Source organism: Dendropsophus ebraccatus, chromosome 1 (assembly GCF_027789765.1).
Source record: "Dendropsophus ebraccatus isolate aDenEbr1 chromosome 1, aDenEbr1.pat, whole genome shotgun sequence".
Classification (NCBI taxonomy): domain Eukaryota; kingdom Metazoa; phylum Chordata; class Amphibia; order Anura; family Hylidae; genus Dendropsophus; species Dendropsophus ebraccatus.
Genome location: NC_091454.1, coordinates 166,650,139 through 166,664,141, shown reverse-complemented (window position 1 = coordinate 166,664,141; position 14,003 = coordinate 166,650,139).

Sequence of the window (14,003 nt, the reverse complement as noted above, 5' to 3'; positions counted from 1 at the left end):
CTGAGTGTGAACATAGCCTAAAAGTAATTGCTAGAGAAGTACATTAGAAACTGTTATTACCTTACATTATACAGCAGATCGCCCTTTATTTTGCTAGGCCTGTAATACATGATTAAAAATGAACAAGGTAGGCAACTTTAACAGCACAGATCAATGATATGGTCCAACCACATGCATGGACTACAGTATGATAGGGATGTGTCAATTAAAACTATATATGAAAACATTATGTGCATCATAGTTCTAAAACTCACATTATATGTTTACTCTGCTTCTATTATCACTTTGCAATTTTACCCAACATTTTAATTTTATATTGTGCAATAAGCACACTCCCCTGTTCATCACCACATAGAAAACACATATTTAGGCTATGTTCACAGAGTATTCAACTAAAACCAGGAGTGGTTTAAAAACACAAAAAAACAGGCAAATCTTTCCATTATAATTTTGTCCTGTCAGTTCTGCTTCTGGTTTCGGTTGAAAAACAGAAAAACAGCTGACCAAAAGACTGATGGAAATACTATGTGTGAACATAGCCTTACTGTGAATTATAGAATGTTATTATTAGGCTATGTTCACACATAGTATTTCTGTAAGTCTTTTGGTCAGCCTTTTTTCAACCAAAACCAGGAGTGGATCTGACAGGGCAAAGTTAGGCTATGTTCACACAATGATTTTTCAGCTCTGTTTAAAATGATGTCTGTCATTTTGAGTCTAAAATAACGAACGTCATTTAGCTGTCTGGCCTTCCTTTAGTGCAATGACGGCTGTTGGTACATTATTCTAGTTTGGGTTACTAATTGGACTTTGGGTGTGGCTTAATTGAAAAGTCTATTGAATTTAATAGTCAAAACGGAGAAAAAACGGTGACAAAAGAATAACTGAGTGTGAACAAATAATGAAAAAAGTCCGCTGTTTGCAAAAGACGTCCTAAAATAATGATCATGTTCATTATTTTGACATCTGCGGTAAAAACGCGTGTTATTCAATACATTGTGCGCATTGGACATTCGTCTTTCCATTGACTTCAATGCATTACCATTGCAGTCAGTTAAATTGCAGCAAAAACTGCCGTTATTTTAAATTTCAAAATCGTCCGCCTTTCTTCTATTTTTGACATTGTGTGAACATAGCCTTATAATGGAAAAATTTGCACAGTTTCTGTGTTTTCAACCCACTCCTGGTTTTGGTTGAAAAAAGACTGACCAAAATACTGACAGAAATACTATAGGTGAACATGGCCTGACGGTACATTCATGCTCACCGGCTTTCTGCACTGTTCTTATGTGATAATTCATTGAAATGTTTTGTATGTCAATATTTCTTCTTTTGAACATAAACTCTTTTTTGGATTTAAGTCAAGGTGCTTAGTTTAGATGTTGATCCTAAAAGCCTCTAGAAGTTGTGTTAAACTGTGTTTCAAGCCAGGATTTGTATAGCTTTCAAGCTCCCAAATGAGCGCTTTCTGAACTGTAGGGAAACCTTTCAGTTTACATAAGGGATTATGTCCCTGAATGGAAATAGTCTCACAGAAACATTCATGCCTGTAACCTGGATTAAGTGTTTTATACACCGAAAATATACTCAGTGCTTCATTTGTGTGCAATGTAAATACATGTATTTCTATAAGATGGTGTCTTTAAGGCCTATCTGTCTCAACACTAACACTTTTTTATGGATTTTATGAAGTAAAAATACAGCCTCATAATTCTGAGCAACAGAATCTGTCAGGTCCGTACCAGGTACAAAGCTGCAGACACAGGCAGATACAGTAGGCGATAAGTAGAGATGAGCCAGTACTAAAATGCTCAGGTGCTCGATACCCGAGTCAAATATTTCCCAATGCTCGGGTGCTCGTTTCGAGTAATGAACCCCCTTGAAGTCAATGGGAAACTCGAGCTTTTTTTTAGGGGACCAAAGCTCTGCACAGGGAAGGTTGCCTGAAAACCTTAGAAAATGATGGAAACAACACGGAAATGGACAGGAAACAGCAGGGGCAGCATGCGCAGCATACACGTGCACAGGACACAGCACAGTGAGAATAGGTATAGCTGAACTACAGATCCCAGCCAGCCAAGATAATGTCAGCAACAGGACAAATTGACTACTGACAGCTGCACTACAAGTCCAAGCCAGCAGCCAAGAGTAGCAAAGGACTGTTGGGTTCTTCGTGTAGGATTCCTGCCTAACCGCACACTAATTCTCTGCCAAAGGTCCCAAAGACTCTCCTGCATGATGATTGCGTGAGAAAAAGCCGCCAAACATGCAGGAAGAGAAAGATGCCCTTGTCTCGAGTATCGAGCACCATCGAGTACCCTAATACTCGAACAAGTACCAAGCTCGGACGAGCATGCTTGCTCATCTCTAGTGATAAGGAGATTAAACAAATGAAGCCATTGTTTCTGTTGATGGCCATTTACAGAGTTATAAAATTGCATTTTTCCTTGGAAGCTGAAGTGCCACAGAAGTGATGATGAGCTACAACATGCACACCTCCTTCCTCTCTCACCTCTCCCTAATTGAGGTACAGGGCTGGAGGCTTGAGGGGAAGTGTGTGTGTGTGTGTGTGTGTGTGTGGGGGGGCTTTATAGCTTTTTTAAAATAAATGTAGTATTGCTAAAAATGCTGTATGTACTCACATATAGTACTGTATTGACATATAGCTCTGCCCCCTTTCCCCAGTTTCTCACTGACTTCCAAGATGTCTTCCAAAGGAGGGGCATGTGATGTACGTGTCACTCTGCTTGCTCCACTGCACCTGCAGCCGTTTCCTGGATGCAGTATACAGTTATGAAGAAAGCAGAATGATGTGTACAGGGCAATGTTACACTTCCTTGCCCATCCATTACTATTAGGGACACGTTCTTCCATAGTTGTATAAATTGATATCTATAGTAATGTGGCAATTAGAATAAATACCTTGACCAACGTCCTATCACCAGAAATCTAGTGCCCATAACTTGTAATATTATATATTTCAAGAACAGCATCCAGGACGCCTCAAACTTGTCTAATGACTCTGACAATGTAGAGTTCCATAGTCCAACAACTCTAACAGTAAAAATTGCTTTTCTGTAGATTATGCCCCCTTGTCATGGATTTAGGCCTTGGTATAAAAAGATCACTTGAAAGATCTCAGTACTCTCCATATATATATATATATATATATATATATATATATATATATTTGTACATTGTGATCAGATCGCTCCAAGCTTGAAAATTTGTCTTGGTCCTGTAACCCACCCATTCCTTTAATAACCTTAGTCGCCCTCCTCTGTATTCCTTATATACAGGCCCAAAACTGTACACAATTTTATATGTGGTCTTACTAGTGAGCGGGACAGAGGCAAAACTATGTTCTCACCATTAGAATCTATATCTCTTTTGATGCATCCCATGCGTTTATTAGCTTTGACAGCCGCTGCCTGGCACTGTTAATTACAGTTGAGTTTACTGTTATTGATATGCTGCTGCATATGGTGAGACTAACAATTAATTCTATACTTATAATGTATTCAGTTTCCCTCTCCCAGTTATCAGCGGCTGCTTTCAGCTGAAAGCACAAAAATCTGTTTTCTCCCTGTCTTCCCTCCTCCCCCCTCCTGCCCCCTCCCTTCTGAGACAGCTGATGTAAACAAGCCCGACTGATTTATCTGCAACACTGTAGCTTCTTTGTAATGCTGTAATGTTTTGTAAAGCTTGTCAGGGACCTGTTTACACCAGCTGTCTAAGGCTATGTTCACATGTACAGTAGCAAAAGTGATGGAGTTCTCCACCGCGGAATGCCGCCAGCCTCCCTGTCTTAATGAGAGTGTATGGGAGGCTTGCACGGCTCCTCACTCCGCGCTGAAGAATGAACATGTTCATGAATTGTTAGTCTCACCATGGGCAGCAACATATCAAAATTATGTTTAAGTGAAACACCCCTTTAATAAACTCATTAAAAAGAAATGGACCCAACACTAACCCCTTTGGATGTGTAACAGTATCAAATGCCTTTGGAAAGTCCAGATACACAATGTCCCCTGCCTCACCCAGGTCCAATCTTTAACTAACCTCCCTATAGAAGCTGATAAGATTAGTCTGATAGGACTTATCCCTCATAAATCCATGCTAGTGCTGTGTAATAAGGTTATTACTGTATTTTTTTTACTAAGATACTGCAGTATAGCATGTCTTACAAAACCCTGGCCTCATCACTATATACCACTGTTGCTGTGTTTGTGGCAAACACCGCTACTGCTTTGTGTGCACTCTCCTCAACTTCTTAGCAAAAAGTAACACTTACATTGCAGTCTAGTAGTCTAATATCTATTATATAACTAGTATGCAAACAGTTGGATAGTGCTAAATACAATCACAGTCGCTATATTTAGTGCATACAGGAGGGTTTGTTCCCAGGCTTGGGAAATATATGATGAACTTTAAAGTCGACCATTTTATCACAAATCGACAAAACCCTAAATGATCTAATGTGGATAAGAAACATTACCCATAAAGAGATCACAATGCAACACTGGTACAGAATTTCCTTTAGTACAACCCAATAACTAGATTATCACAACAGTGACACAAAGAGAAGAGAAAGTAAGTAAAAGACATCAAAGCACCTGAATGTAAAATGAAAAAAGACCACACAGTAAGAATGGTCAACTTTTCAGATGTTCAAACAATATTTTTTTTAAAAAAAGGTAACACTTCTAGTAGGAACTGTAAAACACACAGGGGAAATTTATAAACCTCTTAGGCCCCGTTCCCACTGAGCAAAGGTAGCGGAATTCCGCGACGGAATTGTCCGCCGCGGAATGCCGTTAGCCTCCCGCCCATAATGGGAGTCTATGGGAGGCGCGCGCTCCTGCCCTGTCCGCGCTGAAGAATGAACATGTTCATTCTTCAGCGCGTACAGAGCAGCAGCGCGCGCCTTCCATAGACTCCCATTATGAGTGGGAGGCTAACGGCATTCCGCAGCGGACAATTCCGTCGCTGAATTCCGCTACCTTTGCTCAGTGGGAACGGGGCCTTACATCTTCAGTTTGGCGGGAAAAAAAAATCTCAAATTTGCACACAAGCTCCTGTTTGCACAAAAAAATCTATGACTTTTTGCCATTTTAAATCGGCCTTCCGACCGTCCTGAAGAGGACACCTTGGTTTACAGTGTATGCTAGCGTGTATTGTATACTGGCGTATGTTTCCGAATGGGATAGATGCTGCAGGGGCTAATGTACTCCTCTTAATGCCAAGGCTCAAGGATTTTAATATGTAAATTCCCCCCGTAGTTTAGAAATATTTTTTGTCTCAGATTTGTTAGGAAATGGACAACAACTCTCAGGGGCCTATTCCATGGAGCGATAATTGGCCGAATCGGAGCGATAATTATTATCGCTCCGTGGAATAGAGTGAACGATCAGCCGATGATATGACCAGTGATGAGCAATCTGTCAGTTCAGACAGCCCGCCTGCGAAGCTGCTGCGGCGCGGGACCGGGAGGAAGAAGGAGAAGACCTGCAGCCCGGAGAGGTAATGTATGAAACAAGGGCTGCAAGGACATCGGTAACGATGTCCCTGCAGCCCTCGCTAAATGATCATCGGGGCCGTGGAATAGGCCCAGTAAACGAGTGCTGATCTAGCAGATCGGTGCTCGTTTACATCGTTGATCGGGCCCTGCTCGGCCCGTGGAATAGGACCCTCATTGTTTGACTATTACACCAAAGTACTTTAACAAAAAGCTCAAAAAAGAGTCTCTATATATAGCTGTACAACTGTGGGTTTATCAGATTCACAACATATTTCAAGAATTAAGGGTTTATTCCCCTGTCCTGGATTTTATGGGCCCTATGGATGGGGAAGCCCTGTACTGGACTGTATCCCGGCCCGGCATGATGTATCAATATCATGGCGGCAGTGGGGAAACTCTTTGAATCTCTGTGGCACTGTAATGACAGAGCCACACGTCTGTGTTACTACAGTGCCGGCAGTGATTCAAAGAGTTTCCCTGATACATCATGCCTGGTAGAAATACAGTCAAGTACAGGGCTTCTCCATGTTTAGGGCCAATACAATACATAACAATGGAATAAACCCTTTCTCTAAAGTCAAGTTATTATATAAAGGGGTATTTCTATCTGAGCTTGTTCTCCACTGTCCATAGGATGGGGCATAACAAACTGATTCCAAGGATGAGAATGTGTTTGCCCTGCAATGAATGGAGCGATCTATTGATTGCTGCCTGTCCTCTGGATTGGTGGGGACCCCAGCGATCGGCTTGTTATCCCTATCTTATGGAGAGGGAAAAATAAAGCTCAAATGGAAGTACCCATTTAACTCAACAAAGTATAATACTAGTATGTTTACTTCAGTGTGCAGATGGTGCCTCAAGTGAGAAACTGGGTGTCCCCAGGGTTGGGTACATTTAATACAACATAGGTAATTAAAAGAGCCCTTTGGGTATTAGCATAACTGTGCTTGAAACACAGTGGTTTGGGAATAGTACTAAGTTTAAACAAGGGTTTTTATCATGCAATCCTAGGAGGCTTATCAAAGTTTATCATGTCTTCCCCTATTGCAATAGTTTAGACTTGGCATCTTAAGTTATGAACTTCCCCCATTTCTTTGTTTCTCTCATCCCCTTTGCAATGGTTTTATTGCTATGTTTTTTATGGAGTACAGACTATTATAAATCATATGGAGTTTGATATATTGTTTAGCAGTGGGTGACTACAAAACCAGCCCTGTGGGCATGTAATGGTAGATGTTTCACCAATATCCTTTGTGAGAGGTGTGTTGGGGGGGTATACAGTAGGTAATGATTTGTATGTTTGTTTCAGCTGTGTTAAAACCAATATTATTGTTGGGGATAAATTATATATATATATATATATATATATATAAATATATATATATATATATATATATATATATATATATATATATATATATATATATATATATATATATATAAACCTGCACTTTGTATTGTTTATTAAGGTGGTATTTCTGCTGAGACTTTGTATCTTATGAAGTTGAAATAAAGAAATTGTTTTATCTGTGACCTCCTGGCAATGTTGAGACTTTACTTCTGCTCAAGTGCTCAGTATGCTACACTGTAGAGTTACAATGTACAGGAGTGGAGAATAGTACACTGTTACTGGACAGTCCAAGAAGTTCACATTAAATTGTCAACCTTATTGATAGGGGTTATACCATGAAATGCAAAAAATTAAATAAAGCCCTAGTGTGATACACACCTTGGTTCTAACACTATCCATGTTAAAACAACCACTGTCCAAAGTGGTTTCACCCTTTTAGCCTCTTTTGTCACTTATCTGTAACAGTGGGCACCAGTGTGGACCCTAAGACCAGAATGGAGTAATATTTTCTAAGCGTGCATTGCAGGCTGGCCCATGGTATCTCCCTACTTACCTGTACTCAGTTCCAGTTGTCCCTTCCCACCCTACTAATACCAGTTCTCGCTGGAATGTTTAAAAAAAAAATTTCACAGTGTGACCTCCTATTTTCTGCAAATGTACTTTTTTGTCCATATTTGTTTTAGTATTGTTCATCCCTTTTGTGTCATATTTAGAATTGTTACTTTACTGGCATGTGAGTAACAAACCTTAAATGTAGCAAATCAATTCTGTCAGGATTACTTATTTGGTTGGTCTGTGTATTATTTTCCAACATTGGAATATTGCACATCAGTAGCTAAAAGTAAATATAAATTAACTAAGGGGGACATTTATCCAACTAATTTGCCTGTTTTTAGTCTAATATATCTAGTTTGCGCTCAAAATAAATCTAATATGAATTTAGGAAGATTTTTTAGACAAGACTATCCAAATTAGACGCGACTTTTTGAATTAGATTTTTTGTTGTTAATTAGATCGAAAGTGCGCCAGAATTCTGTTTTTGTAGCTAAATTTATTAACTGCGCAATTTTTTAAAAAGTCGCATATATTGGCGCATCGCCACGTCTGCTCCGAATCAGGTGAATTTATTAGACTAATTAAAAGACCATTATTTTTAAGACACATTTACTATGCTATTAGACAATTTACAAAAATTTTACTAAACACATTAGATTGGAAATTATGCCAAAACATCTTTGACAAAATCGTGTTTTTAGATTTGTTAGTAAATATCCCCCTAATTTTCAAAAGTCAGAGGCATGTCATTGGACATGGTCTAGGTGTTCAGACCCCAGGGTTCTCTAAAATGAGCTGGTATTTCACTCATCAACTCACTGTAGCGAGCTCTATAGACTTATAATACAGCCAGATGGAGTCAGAAAGTTGAGTGCTTCCCTGTACAATCAAAACTTTTCCCACCTCTCAGACATTTAAATTTTTTTTTTATAATAATAGAGGCACCCTAAAGGACCCTTTAAAGTTAATTTAGCAGCAGGTTAAATGCATCTGTGTCAGTTCTACTCCTTTCGCCAAAAGCATGGACTGGCGAAAATCTTTTTCTTTCAAAATTAACTGGTGTCAGATAGTTATATAGATTTGTAATTTACTTCTATTTAAAAATCTCCTGTCTTCCCATACTTATTAGCCGAAGGAAATGTTGTTTTATTTTCAGTCTGACACAGTGCTCTCTGCTGACATCTCTGGCCGAGACAGGAACTGTCCAGAGCAGGAGAGGTTTTCTATAGGAATCCCCATAGAAAACCTCTCCTGCTCTGGACAGTTCCTGTCTCGGCCAGAGATGTCAGCAGAGAGCACTGTGTCAGACTGAAAATAAAACAACATTTCCTGCATGACATACATCAGCTAATAAGTATGGGACGACAGGAGATTTTTAATAGAAGTAAATTACAAATCTATATAACTTTCTGACACAAGTTGATTTGAAAGAAAAAGATTTTCTCTGGACAATAGTAATTCTGTCACATACATTTTGGCTCTTAAAATATTTGTAGCATATTAATCTAGCAATATTTCAAGCTAATACCGCTACATTTCATTCAATTTCAATTTAATTTTGTTTTACTGCTCCTGTCAAAAAAACTAGATGGATGTTAAAAAATCTTTTGAGATAGTTGTTGAGGACAGAGCATATAATCGTAATCCAGTATCAATAGACACTGACAGTATAACATGAGAAAATACTACTAATGATTCCATGTATTTCTCTGATTACACAAACTAGTTTCTTTGTCATGTTTTTACTAAGAAACTTCTTTGAAGAAAAAAATTCCCTAGTGATTATAGCCCACAGGGATTCTTCTTATGTCGCATTTACAATAATAAGTCAACAGTGTTTTTAAGAGCTTTATTAGTAAAACTGGTGTTATAACAGCTCAATAGGGAATATGGTATAATTGAGTCAAAAGGCTTTGCACAATGAAATTGCTAATGAGAAATTCTTACAGCTGAACAATGAGATTGTTTATGATTTTATGAGGTGCACAAAAATGTAGAAGTGTCCGGTCATTGTATGTGACAAAGAACAACAATATATAAGATCAAATCAAGGTCGATGGAAACCCACAGAGACAACTGATTGGTTGCAGTCATCATGTGCAGAGTATACAGAACATCCTCAGTAGGGATTACAGTGTTAGGCCTTGTTCACACAACGTAAGTTAAGTATTAATAACGGCTGTTGTTGCCGATTTGCATCATGGCCATGACTAACCCTTTAAGGACCAAGACCAAAATGACCCAGTGGACCGCGCCACTTTTCATTTTTGCATTTTTATTTTTTCCTCCTCCCCTTTTAAGACCTCTAGCACTTCTATCTACAGGGCCATGTATGGCCTTGTCTTTTTCAGGAGAAGTTGTACTTTAAAATGGCGTCTTTCATTCTGCCATAACATATATGATGGAACCCCAAAATTATTATTTATGAAAATATAAATTAGTGAAATCGTAAAAAAGAATGCAATATGGTAACTTTTGGGGGGTTCCTGTGTCTACATAATGCACTATATTGGTAAAAGCGACATGATACCATTATTCTATAGGTCAGTCTGAACACAACCATATGAAAGTTCAAACAGATTCTCTTATGTCATATATATTTTTTTTATAAAATCCTTTATTTTTGCAATGGCCCTATTGTGACGCTTATAACGGTTTTATTTTTTCACCTATGGGGCTGTATGGGGTGTCATTTTTTGCACCATGATCTCTAGTTTTTCTTAATACCATATTTGTGAAGATCGGACGTTTTGATCACTTTTTATTATTTTTTTTATATATAATGTAACAAAAAATTGTCAATTCTGGCACTTTTTTCCCTCTAGTTTACGCTGTTCAAGATGACGATTGTTATATTTTAATATATCGGACAATTACACACACCACAGTATATAATATGTTTATTTATTTAATTATTTTATATGTTTTATTTAAATAATGGGGTAGAGGGGTGATTTTAATCTTTATTGGGGGAGGGGCTGTTGTATTTTTAAAAACATTTTAACTTTTTTTTTTATTAAGACATTTTAAGTCCCCTTGGGGGACCTTTACACGCAATCATTAGATTGCATACACTGATCATTGCTATGCCATATTAGATTCAATAGACATCCAGGCTGTGTGCAAGACCACAGCCAGCATAGGAGCTATTATGCTACAGATTTTATGTCATATACAGAAATATTATTTATAACATTATTTATCCGGTTCAAAGAAATCTAGAGTCCAGAACAAATATATCCAAATCAATGTCCAGTATCTCCAAAATAATCCCCTCCAGGCTTAAACTTGTCCATTAGAGCAAATTTCTGGGCAGTAAGAGTATCCAATTTATAAGGTTCATACCAAGGGATCCAGTTGTTCAAGGTATCAATGGGGTCTTATAAAACATATGCAAGCCAAAATCCAAAGTTAACTCATATTCCTCATATATATATTACAGACCAAAAGTTTGGACACACCTTCTCATTCAAAAAGTTTTATGTATTTTCATGACTATGAAAATTGAAGATTCACACTGAAGGCATCAAAGCTATGAATTAACACATGTGGAATTATATACTTAACAAAAAAGTGTGAAACAACTAAAAATTTGTCTTATATTCTAGGTTCTTCAAAGTAGCCACCTTTTGCTGTGATTACTGCTTTGCACACTCTTGGCATTCTCTTAATGAGCTTCAAGTGGTAGTCACCTAAAATGGTCTTCCAACAGTCTTGAAGGAGTTCCCAGAGGTGCTTAGCACTTGTTTGCCCTTTTGCCTCCACTCTGCGGTCCACCTCCCCCCAAACCAACTTGTAGCACCCCATCATTTTCCTTCTTGGTCAAATAGCCCTTACACAGCCTGAAGGTTTGTTTGGGGTCATTGTCCTGTTGAAAAATTAAGGATGATTCAACTAAACACAAACCGGATGGAATAGCATGCTGCTGCAAGATGCTGTGATAGCCATGCTGGTTCAGTATGCCTTCAATTTTGAATAAATCCCCAACAGTGTCACCAGCAAAGCACCCCCACACCATCACACCTCCTCCTCCATGCTTCACGATGGTAACCAGGCATGTAGAGTCCATCCGTTCACCTTTTCTGCGTCGCACAAAGACACGATGGTTGGAACCAAAGATCTCAAATTTGGACTCATCAGACCAAAGCACAGATTTCCACTGGTCTAATGTCCATTCCTTGTGTTCTTTAGCCCAAACAAGTGTCTTCTGCGTGTTGCCTGTCCTTAGCAGCAGTTTCCTAGCAGCTATTTTACCATAAAGACCTGCTGCACACAGTCTCCTCTTACCAGTTGTTGTAGAGATGTGTCTGCTTCTAGAACTCTGTGTGCCGCCATTGACCTGGTCTCTAATCTGAGCTGCTGTTAACCTGCGATATCTGAGGCTGGTGACTCAGATGAACTTCTCCGCATCAGAGGTGACTCTTGGTCTTCCTTTCCTGGGGCGGTCCTCATGTGAGACAGTTTCTTTGTAGCGCTTGATGGTTTTTGCAACTGCACTTGGGGACACTATCAAAGTTTTCCCAATTTTTCGGACTGGCTAACCTTCATTTCTTAAAGTAATGATGGCCACTCGTTTTTCTTTACTTAGCTGCTTTTTTCTTGCCATAATACAAATTCTAACAGTCTATTCAGTAGAACTATCAGCTGTGTATCCACCTGACTTCTGTACAACAAAACTGATGGTCCCAACCCCATTTATAGGGAAAGAAATCCCATTTATTAAACCTGACAGGGCACACCTGTGAAGTGAAAGCCATTTCAGGTGACAACCTCTTGAAGCTCCTCAAGAGAATGCCAAGAGTGCAAAGCAGGAATCAAAGCAAAAGGCAGCTACTTTAAAGAACCAAGAATATAACACATATTTTCAGTTGTTTCACACTTTTTTTGTTAAGTATATAATTCCACATGTGGTAATTCATAGTTTAGATGGCTTCAGTGTGAATCTACAATTTTCATAGTCATGAAAAAACAGACAACTCTTTGAATGAGAAGGTGTGTCCAAACTTTTGGTCTGTACTGTATGTCCCACAGTGTCCAGGCCATCTTGTCAAAAATTGAGTTCCCTGAGGATCAACACCCCTAAAGGAATCCCATTTTAGGTGCTCCATCCAATGTCCCATATCATCAAAAGTACGAGGTCCCAATTTCAAAAGCAGAACATCCATTAGAGGCTTTTCAATCTAAATATAATTACAAGATAAACATAAGAACAAGGAAGAGGGCAGCGAAAGGCAAGGAGAAAGGGGGGGGGGGTGGAGAGGGAGAAAAAAATCCTGATGGTGAAAAAAGTGCAAACCGTAATAAAGAAAAAATTGTTCTATTTAAATAATCAGTATATGAAAAACATTATAGTCTATAAATATAGAATCTGTGTACATATATATATATTACAATTAATACCTACCTTAATTGTGAGTGACCCAACACACACACGCACACACACACACAAGAAACCCTTATACCTGTTTTTTTTTCACTCCCTATCCACCTCCATAAGTTCCAAGATATCCCTTAACCCCTTAAGGACAGAGCCAATTTCGATTTTTGTGTTTTAGTTTTTTCCTCCTTGTGCTTAAAAGGCCATAGCGCTTGCATTTTTCCACCTAGAGACCCACATGAGACCTTATTTTTTGCGTCACTAATTGTACTTTGCAATGACAGGCTGAATTTTTGCATAAAGTACACTGCGAAACCAGAAAAAAATTCAAAGTGTGGTGAAATTGAAAAAAAAAGCATTTTGTTTATTTGGGGGAAACGTGTTTTTACGCCATTCGCCCTGGGGTAAAACTGACTTGTTATATATGTTCCTCAAGTCGTTACGATTAAAACGATATGTAACATGTATAACTTATATTGTATCTGATGGCCTGTAAAAAATTTAAACCATTGTCAACAAATATATCCAGGCTTATAGCGCTTTTATCCTTTGGTCTATGGGGCTGTGTCAGGTGTCATTTTTTGCGCCATGATGTGTTCTTTCTATTGGTACCTTGATTGCGCATATACGACTTTTTGATCGCTTTTTATTATAATTTTTCTGGATTTGATGCAACCAAAAATGCGCAATTTTGCACTTTGGGATTTTTTTGCGCTGACGCCGTTTACCGTACGAGATCAGGAATGTGGTTAATTAATAGTTCAGGCGATTACGCACGCGGCGATAGCAAACATGTTTGTTTATTTATTTATTTACTTTTATTTAAAACCTGGGAAAAGGGGGGTGATTCAGACTTTTATTAGGGGAGGGGGCTTTTTACTATTAACAACACTTTTTTTTAACTTTTACACTTATACTAGAAGCCCCCCTAGGGGACTTCTAGTATAAGTGCTTTGATCTCTCATAGAGATCTCTGTTGTGAGGGAGGATACCCTGGTCCCTAAGGTGAGGGATAGGGGCTCGGGACGTGTCCCCTTTGTTTCAGTATATAGTCCCTATAGTGGAAGAATAGCGAATATTCTGAGAAGTGAATGGTCTGTGTTGAGAAGGGGTCTGGGTGATAAAATACCTGAATTCCAACAGCCCCCTATGATGGCCTACAAGAAAGGCAAAAATATTAAGGACACTCTCGTACGTTC